The sequence below is a fragment of the Sardina pilchardus genome, chromosome 19 (genome assembly GCF_963854185.1).
Source record: "Sardina pilchardus chromosome 19, fSarPil1.1, whole genome shotgun sequence".
In the NCBI taxonomy this organism is placed as follows: Eukaryota; Metazoa; Chordata; class Actinopteri; order Clupeiformes; family Clupeidae; genus Sardina; species Sardina pilchardus.
Genome location: NC_085012.1, coordinates 19,562,924 through 19,572,923, shown reverse-complemented (window position 1 = coordinate 19,572,923; position 10,000 = coordinate 19,562,924). Strand labels below are relative to the sequence as shown.

The following is a 10,000-nucleotide window of genomic DNA, read 5'->3' as shown; positions in this document are numbered from 1 at the left end:
CAATAAAACATGCATATTTGTACCAATACATTTTTGTGTATGATTTCTAGTTGCATTGTAGTATACTGTGCAATTGTTTTCCTACTTGAGATCCTCCATTCCATTCTGTCTGTAAGTAATACAATCAATACATCTGTGTTTTTGACACACATGCACTGTATGTGTGTACTGTGTGTTTGTGAATATACCTTTAAACACACTCACAGGAACGTATGTATCAGGATCCATGAGTGAGAGAGAGTCTGGCAGGGGATTTGTGCCAATACAACTCTTGGCAGACAGCAGAAGATTACCGTTATCCCTCCCTGAGACCAGGTGAAACAGGTACACCAGGTTACACACTTGACACCACACACACACACACACACACACACACACACACACACACACAGGGCAGAGAAAGAGAGAGTGCACAGACACAGCCTGAGATTAAGAGATAAGAATAATTTGACTATACACCGTCCAAACCTGAGATTACGCACAAATATGTCATATTTTACTTTACAGGCCAATACAAGAGGTAACTATACAGGTTTCAATCTTCATGATAATTTCACAGCGGTTTAAAACACAAAACAATAGAATAGTATAGCTGTGTTCTACTTTGTTTTTACACAGCTGATATTGGTTGATGAGAATCACACGTTAGCGTTTTAAGTTCTTCATCTGAAACTAGCTCGTTCCCGCGACTCTGCTCCTTAAACCGCGCGCCCCCGAAGCCCCGGAAGCTCCACAGCAACCAGCGCGAGCGCTTTGGAAGTGCTGGAGAGCGGTTAGTGACAGACTGACTTGAGCCTGGGGCAGGAAGGACCTCCAGCCTGTAACGTTAGTCACAAACAAAAGTGTTAAAGAGCCGTTTAGGCTACTATACGTCCGTCAACCTCACTTTCTGAATCTGCTTGTGTGCGTGTGTATGAGTGAGAGTGTGTGTTTGTGTGAGTGTGTGTGAGAGAGACAGCCATGGCTGGTTAAGACTGAAGCGATTTACTCGCCCCTTGCACTGAAGAAGCTGGAAAGGAGGGGAGGGCGTTTGAAAGTAGGCTCCAAACTTCAGCGTCCATCGCTCTCCAGAATCATACACAGACGTACTAGGCTACTCGCGTAAAGACACCTAGACACGCCAAACAAGCACGAATTCGACTGGGGGAGTCTTACCTGAACATCAAGCCTACATGTGAGAGACCGTCAGAATTTGTAAAGGTAAGTTCTTTCCAAGAGAATGGAAAGAGAACGTTTGTTCTGGTGAATCGGGTCGTTTGTTGGAACTATGAACTTAGCTACGATGACAGTTGTTGTCCAACTGTTGGAGAAATGTAAAATGCTTGTTGGTGCAATTTTGTATTCGTGTTTGTACAGCATGATGACTTTACTGTTTACAGTCGCATGTCACAAACAGCGGTGGTTGCAAGTGGCCCGCTTGCTTGCTTGTGCATGTTATAAACAAACCCAACCACAGGTAGCTTTATTTGCAAGGTGTGAAAGCACAGCCTTTTGCCTTGGTGAGGTTTAACGTTCTAAGCGCAGTAAACTAGTTGCTATCTGTATGCCATCTGCATAACATTTCACGTTGCATGTGTATTTGGACTATATATCTATTTATTGATTTGCATTTTTGTTGCCATAGTTGGCGAGACACAACAGACGCGAAGCCGTCTGCCTATAGAGTCCAGCGAGGCATTTAAAGGGATATTCCGCCATTTGTGGAAATACGCTCATTTTCCACCTTCCCTCGAGCAAAACAATCGATATTTACCTTGTTCCCGTTCATCCAGCCATTCTGTGAGTCTGGCGATACAACTTTTAGCTTCAGCCTAGCATAGATCATTAAATCGGATTAGACCATTAGCTTCTCGCCTGCTAGCTTCATGTTTAAAAGTGACTAATATTTCTGGTAATTTTCCCATTTAAAACGTGTGTCCTCTCAAGTTAGAAAGTGCAATAAGACCAACTGAAAATGAACCCTGCCGTTTTTCTAGGCTGATTTGACATGGAACTACATTCTCATCTGGTGTAATAATCAAGGCAACTTGCAGCTACTGGCACTACTACTGCTTGATGTCTATGGGGACTATTTTCAGATGCTGCATACGATATCACTGCGCCTATGGTACGTTTGCAAGTTGCCTTGATTATTACGCCAGATGAGAGTGTAGTTCCATGTCAAATCAGCCTAGATAAACGCCAGGTTTCATTTTCAGTTGGTCTTATTGCACTTTCTAACTTGAGAGGAGACACGTTTTAAATGGGAAAATTATCAGAAATCTTAGTCACTTTTAAACATGAAGCTAGCAGGCGAGAAGCTAATGGTCTAATCCGATTCAGTGATCTATGCTAGGCTGAAGCTAAAAGTTGTATCGCCAGACTCACAGAATGGCTGGATGAACGGGAACAAGGTAAATATCGATTGTTTTGCTCGAGGGGAGGTGGAAAATGAGCGTATTTCCAAAAATGGCGGAATATCCCTTTAAAGCGCTCTCTTAGTGGTTGTGAAATGTGATCTTGTAGATCCCGAAGACTTAGCGCATATGATCTGGCGAGGGCTTACGTTACGTGACACACGAGACCTTTACCGACGCAGGGTAAGAGGAAAAAACTTTTACTCGTGCCCGCATCGTCCACAGGTAGCAAGGGAAAATAACAAAATAACATGGTGTTTGTTTTGCATGTGTGGCTGTGTGTGGGTGTGCAAGTGCATCATGTGTGGACCATTATGATGTGAAAGTCTTACAGTAAAGAGTGTGTTTGTACGTGAATAAATGTAGCACTCCTCTGTAGAATGTGTGTGTGTGGTCTGTAGAATGGGGAGTGCAAGGTAGACAACTAAGAGTTAGAGGAGCTTCAGTGATGTATGGCAGAGTGGAATGAGCCCTTTGTGGGGCAAATGCATATAGGGCACAATGCTGTTAGACAGGACCGTTATAAGGGTAGGTCATCATGAGAGGAGTGGGATCTGGGTTAGTGTGGGAACAGAATGGTTTGCGGCTGACATGTAGCAAAGTGCTGTACTGTAGACTACTGTCTCTCTCTCGCTCGCACACACACACGCACACACGCACACACAAACACACGCACACACACATACTCGCACACACACACACACACACACACTTGCACCCACACACACATACTCACACACACACACAACAGGCTGCTGTGGTCATTGTATTTAGTTTGGCAGTTGGCAGTTGGCAGACATCATGTTGCCAGACCTGAGAAGTGACCGTTAGACTGGTTGTGTTCTCTTGCCAGCTGCCCAGGATTCACCTCACACCCGGACCGCAAAACACATAAACACACACACACACACACACACACACACACACACACTCAGAATCACACTCACACACAGTCAGAAGTATACAGTCTTGTGTTGACGTACAAGAGATTAGTGTGTTGAATGTCGTCATGGCTTTGTTTCTTCAGAGTTCCCACACAGGCTGTATTTACTCATTGAAGGATCTGACTGGATGTCTCAGGGTTTTTTAACTGATCAAACACAATCATGTCTAAACACCGCATCCTCTTCTTCTTTCCAGTATCCCTCTTCTGCTTTCATCATCTAAATGTGTCACTTTTGTGGTAACTGCCCCTCATTAAATACCCCATACTCTTCAGTTACCCCCCCTCAGTGTGGCTTCCCAATTCCCACAGGTCTGAAGTATATTTGTCATGGCAGATGATGGAAAGAGATGACATCACTTGCCATCACAAAAATGTTCTACTTCCTGTAACAAACAGCAAATACATGTGACTGTTGACAATGTATTTCTATTCACTTCACAATCACATACTGTAGACTAGACTAGAGCTGTACAATATGACAAAAATCTCATAGTCATGTCATAACCTGATAATGATATCACAATCTGTAGCACATTCCCTAGCCTATTTCTTATTCTATTTTAAATGATGTACACTTTGTACATAATTGTATATTTGCAACCTGCCAATGGAAACTCTCCTCATTTATGTTATTAAATTAGTATTCACATTTTTTAAATAACTGTACATATTCAAAAACATCATTATGCAACAGGACTATCATCAGTGACGTGTTATGATGATATAGTTGAAATTCTTACCATGGGAAGGAATTATCATGATATGCAATACAATATAACATAGCCCTAATTTCACATCATGTATTTCACAAATCCAGCCATCCCCCCAGCTGCCTCCATCTGCCCACATGGGAAGAATAGGAAAAGGTAAAGACAAGAATAAAGCACTCCAGTGTGTACAGAGATGTCTTTGTCAGAGTCCATTCTCTAGTTTGTGCGTACCCGAATGTCTCCGTTGCTGGCTCGTCTATCGATATTCACAGACATGCAGTCAGCATGATTTCATGACAGTATTGTTTGTTCTCTGCATTTTGTCTCTCTGTTGACTGCCATTGTAATTTCACCTTGTGAAATCAACATCACACTTCTGATAACTGCGGCTTAACTCCGAGTCAGTGTAAACAGGTACACCAAAACAATGGGAGTGATGGTCCATCGGAAATGTTTGTATTGGCTGAAAAGGCTTCCTTGAAGTGCGTGGCATACAGGCCATTGAAAGGAGATTATCCATTATTCACTTGTCGATGCTGTTTTCTTAGATGGATAAAATAATAATAATAATAATAATAATAATAATCAATGCTTAAATGGCTTGTCAAATATTCATTCAAAGATCTGTGCCGTCCCCTGGAGTAGAGTCTATGTGTGGGAAACCGGTAACTGCCAACAGCCAAACACGTCATTATTTTCCCCTTGTTTAGAATTGCACAAAGGATGCCATCATTTTTCACGTGCTGATAGCATAACAAAGCTGTCCAGAGTTTATAGGGACAAATTAATTGCTTTTGTGAAGCTTGTGAATTTGAAAGCTCGTACTGCGATGGGAACTTGTGCACATAGTTTTGTCATTTATATTGATAATTGTAGCCTAGTATCATGCTTCATACTTTTAATACAACTACTTACTGTGTTTACTGTAGTGAAACCAAACTCTATAACTATGGCTACTAATGGCTTTAACACATCTGATGTTGAACATCCCAATATATTGCAATATATCCTAGAACTGCAATACGAAATATAGTTGTACCACAGTGTAACTCTGTAAGGAATAATGTAATGGTGGATTTAGTGAATTACTTTATTACTTACAGTATATTAATGGTATTTTACATCATTATGGGCTAGGAGTATTTGTTTATTGGTTAGGTATATCACTACACTAATGCAATATAAAGGCTATTCCTTACAGAGTGACAGTGTGATACAACTATAATTCTGTGATGTATTGCAATATATTGGGATGTTGATATATTGCCATTTGTAGGCACAGTTATAGAGTTTGGTTCACTGTGTGTTTAGAAGTTTGGCAAGGCAGCCTTTAGTTATAGTGCCTTCATGGAACGAGCTGCAGAAACACTTAAAACTGGATCTCTTCATCTCATTAGATCTTAAGGCATTTTTTTCTGTTCCTGTCTTTAGATATTGTTTGAGTTTTTTTTTTATGTATTTGTTATCACTGCTGTCTTTTTCCTGTAGTCAATGTTGTATTGTGTCTGTGTTCTGCCTTCTTGGCCATGGCCCACTTGGAAAACTGATAGCAATCTCAATGTGTTCTGAAACAGTAACTGCTACAGTGCTACAGTCTGGGGGCATATCCGTGAGCTTCCATGTACATGCCCCCAGAGTGTAGTGCTTGGCTGCGTTGGCTGTAGTAACTCGAAAAGTAGCAGCAAAAAGATTATTTTACCACAGTAGTAGATCACAGCATAAAATAACACTTACAAAAACTCGCTCTCATCATTTCATCAGCACTAGTGTGAACTGAACAATAGAACAGTGTAGGATACAATCCTAAATCTGTCAATCAATCTAATTTCTTCACTTAATGCACTCACATTCGTCCCAAAGTAACGCTTTTCTTTAGTGTAGCTTTTAATGACACATGGCATGAAATACTTCATTTCCAATCTCTTTTATGGAGAGTGAATGAATCAAATGAGCAATGAACTCAAGTTTTATGCATTCGGACCTGAGTGATCATTATATCATGCCAGTTGAACTATACGTTCTGTCTAATTTGATCATGGCTTTTGTCCCAGTGTGGTCTTTCTCCCCTGTACAGGTCTAGTATGCCCCCCCATCTCCTGTCCCTCTCAGAACCCCTTCAATCGTCTTTATCTATCTCTCTGTTCTGAGCTCTCCCTCCGCCACACACACACACACACACACACACACACACACACACACACACACACACACACACACACACACACACACACACACACAGAAACACCTGGTTCTTATTTTTATAATTCCCCTGATGCATGAAACATTCTACCCACTCTCCTCATAGTGTGTGTGTGTGTTTGTGTGTTTGTGTGTGTGTGTGTGTGTGTGTGTGTGTGTGTGTGTGTGTGTGTGTGTGTGTGTGTGTGTGTGTGTGTGTGTGTGTGTGTGTGTGTGTGTGTGTGTGTGTGTGTGTGTGTGTGTGTGTGTGTGTGTGTGTGTGTGTGTGTGTGAGCATGTGTGTGTAAGAAAAACTCAAGAGCTGTCAGAGTTGTTGCATAAGTCCACTGGGTGTTACATCATCACCTTGTGTGTGCTTTGTCCCATTGAGGCCCCTCAGAGTGTGTGTGGTGGATGGAATCACATTTTGCACTAAAAAGGGGGGGGGGGGGTGTAATGACTGATGTGATATGATGTGTTGTCTTGTTGGAGCTGCAACACTCTCCTGTGTCTGACTCCACCCTGAAGTTTAGCCTCTTCAGCTCATTAAAAGGGAATTTAACTCCATAAACACACACACAAACACAGCATTGTGGGCACATGCACACTCATATGGTAAATGCATTTAAATACATCATGTAAATTAGATTTGCTCAGTCAAACACTTACATTGAGAAGACCCCTACACACACACACACACACACACACACACACACACACACACACACACACACACACACACACACACACACACACACTGTTCAGACTTGGGACTCGCATATATGGGCTGGACATGCCTGCCTTACAGCTTACGAGATACAAGCAACAAAGCACTTTACCAGACTGGAAAATGTTTGGTGTGTGTGTGTGTGTGTGTGTGTGTGTGAGGCCAATGTTGTGTTTGCATAGCAGTCCCACTCTAGGGACCAGGGCAAGATTCTGCACTGCAATGAATGGATCTATCAGAGTTACAGTATCTAAGGTCTTCAGGCCTACAGGCCGAGATAGTCCACTGCGGGCAGTTATGACTCGTAAACGAGAGTCTAGTCGGCACTTGATTTGCCTGGTCTGGAGTCTAGTCGGCCCTTGATTTGCCTGGTCTGGAGTCTAGTCTGGATTTGGTCTGGAGTCTAGTCTGGATTTGGTCTGGAGTCTAGTCTGGATTTCGTTTTAAGTCTAGTCGGCACTTGATTTGCCTGGTCTGGTTTGATCTGGTGAGGTTTAGGGTTAGTCTGTCGGTCTGGTGTTGAAGTCATCCTCTGGTCTACAGATTGTTTGCTGGTAGGGATGCACCATATTGGATTACTGCCCATATTTGATTTGCTAATATATATATGCCAGTATGCCAATAATGCAATCTGAATCAGCAAAATGCCATCATCTGCAAGATGTGTAATGATACACACAAGTCCCAGTTCAGTGCGTACCTCGGTGTAGAAGTCATGGTTGGGTTACTTTTCAGTGAAGTACTGAAAATGAAGTACTTTAAGTACTGGTAGCCCTGTATCCACTATCTTAATATTGATGGTGCTCTGACAACACGTGAGCTGGAACAGTATTTTGAAAAGATGTCTGGTGATGATGGTGTTTATGAAGTAAACTTACATATGATCGCCAGCTTATATGTTTGTGTGGAAACTCACACTTGAAAGTTGAAACATGATCTGCATGCAAAAAAGCCTACAGTTGATTAACTGTTTAAGACTGTGTTCGGCACACTGGGGAAAATTCACCCTACACTATCTGTACTGCTGAACCTAACGTCCTGTACTGCACCTAAATGGTTCCATACAAATATGTCTACCTTTACACCCCGATTATCTGCTATCAGTGTTGTTGATGATACCGTGCATCCCTGTAAGCTGCTCTCGTGTTAATGCAGAGCTCTTTTGTGGTTCGATTTTAAGCTGATAGTTCTCTATGAGGTTGAACAACTGGTCTGATTGTTGCTGTTCATGCTTGTTTTTTAGCGTGTGCGCATGTCTGTGAGTTTATGTATGTGTGCAGCAGATTATAGTGAGATAATCCTGTTAAGAGAGAGAGAGTGTGTGTGTGTGTGTGTATAGATGCAGCTGTGTTCATGTGCTTATGAGAGGGTTTATGAGCAGACATGTGGTTGTGCTTGAATTTGAGTTTTGGGTTTGAGTTTTTTTTGTTGTTTTTTTTTGAGAGCGGAAAGGAACCTCAGGCATCTCTTACATACTCTTCTCCCTGCTGTCCAGTGTCCACCCTTCCACACACACACACACACACACACACACACACACACACACACACACACATTTTATAGTTTGTGTGTGTGTGTGTGTGTGTGTGTGTCAGAGTGGTGAGTGAGTGTGAATTGTGAAATCAATATTGACCATCCAGCTCATGTAGAGAATGGGTGTGTGTGCTACATAATGTGTTCCTAATCGAGGCCTGTGATTGGCTCCTGGAACATTGCCTAAAGACTCGCCTAATAGCATAAACAGATAGACACGTGCACACACTCACACTCACTCACACACACTCACTCACACACACAACTCTCACACACACACTCTCACACTCACACATGCTCACACACACTCACACACACTCACACACACACTCTCTCACACACTCTCACACACACACACACACACACGCACACACGTACAATGTACATACATTGCACATGCGGCCCAGTCCAGTTTGTGTCCAGAGTGGGGCGGGTCTCCCCCTGTCAAGCGGAATTGTGGGTGATGATGTCATCACAGTGGTCTATGGTGCGGAACGGCTCTCTGTCAACAGAGTGGTTGCCATGGCAAAGGCCCTAAACGTTAGCCCCCTTTGCTTTTGGCAACCGCAAGATGTTCTAGGAGGAGTGTGTGTGTGTGTGTGTGTGTGAGAGAGAGAGATAGAGTGTGTGTGTATGTGAGAGAGAGAGAGAGAGAGAGAGAGAAAGAGAAGGAAGCAAGAAGGGTTTACTCAGAGGTGATGTGGATGGGCTTGGTTCGAGCTCGAACATGACTTTTCAATTAGCGTTAAACTGGCTACATCTGGGGCTGCAAGCATGCAAAAGCACACTCTCGCAGACACACTCTCGCAGACACACACTAGTAAACTTAGACACTTTGACGCACACGCACACACACACACCACATACACACAGACATGCAAACTAATGCACATGCCAAACACACACTATGCCAAACCAAAGGATCCGTAATGACACACACACTCACACTCACACACACACACACACACACTCTGGGTTCCATGCCTTTAGGATTAGGTAATCTTCAAAGACAGCACTCACACACAGGGACCTTCTTTTTGTGGACCCTTAAGTGTGCGTGTGTGTGTGTGTGTGTGTGTGTGTGTGTGTCTTTGCACAAATAGATGAATAGTTTCTCTACTGATGGCCCCCTCCCTTCCTCCTTCCTTCTGAAAACAATATTCTCTTACACATCAAGAATGTGACGTGTGTGTGTGCGTGTGTGTGTGTGAGAGAGAGAGATACTTGTAAAACACTCTAATTGTTGTCAATCTTCCTCAAACGCTCTGTCTCCTTAGTGCGCGTGCGCGAACGCACACACACACACACACACACACACACACACACACACACACACACACACACACACACACACACACACAAACACACATGCACAAAAACCATGTCCTCATGTGCTCCATTGCAGCCTGATTGGTGTGTTGATGTCGGTGCTGTGTGACTTGTGGAGTAAAGTATGTTTCAGTGTTTAGGAAGGACATGGTATACATGGCGTGTGTGTGTCCGTTTGTAT

The 10,000-nt window shown here is 42.9% G+C and overlaps 1 protein-coding gene across 1 annotated transcript in view; it reads left to right on the top strand.

The window, feature by feature from the left end:
- Positions 1-891: 891 nt before the first annotated feature.
- Positions 892-10,000, top strand: part of LOC134066596 (supervillin-like) — a gene marked incomplete at its 3' end in the record, with an annotated part of 30,687 nt that continues 21,578 nt past the window's right edge. The window contains exon 1 of the mRNA XM_062521964.1: positions 892-1,200. The remainder of the gene's footprint in view (positions 1,201-10,000) is intronic.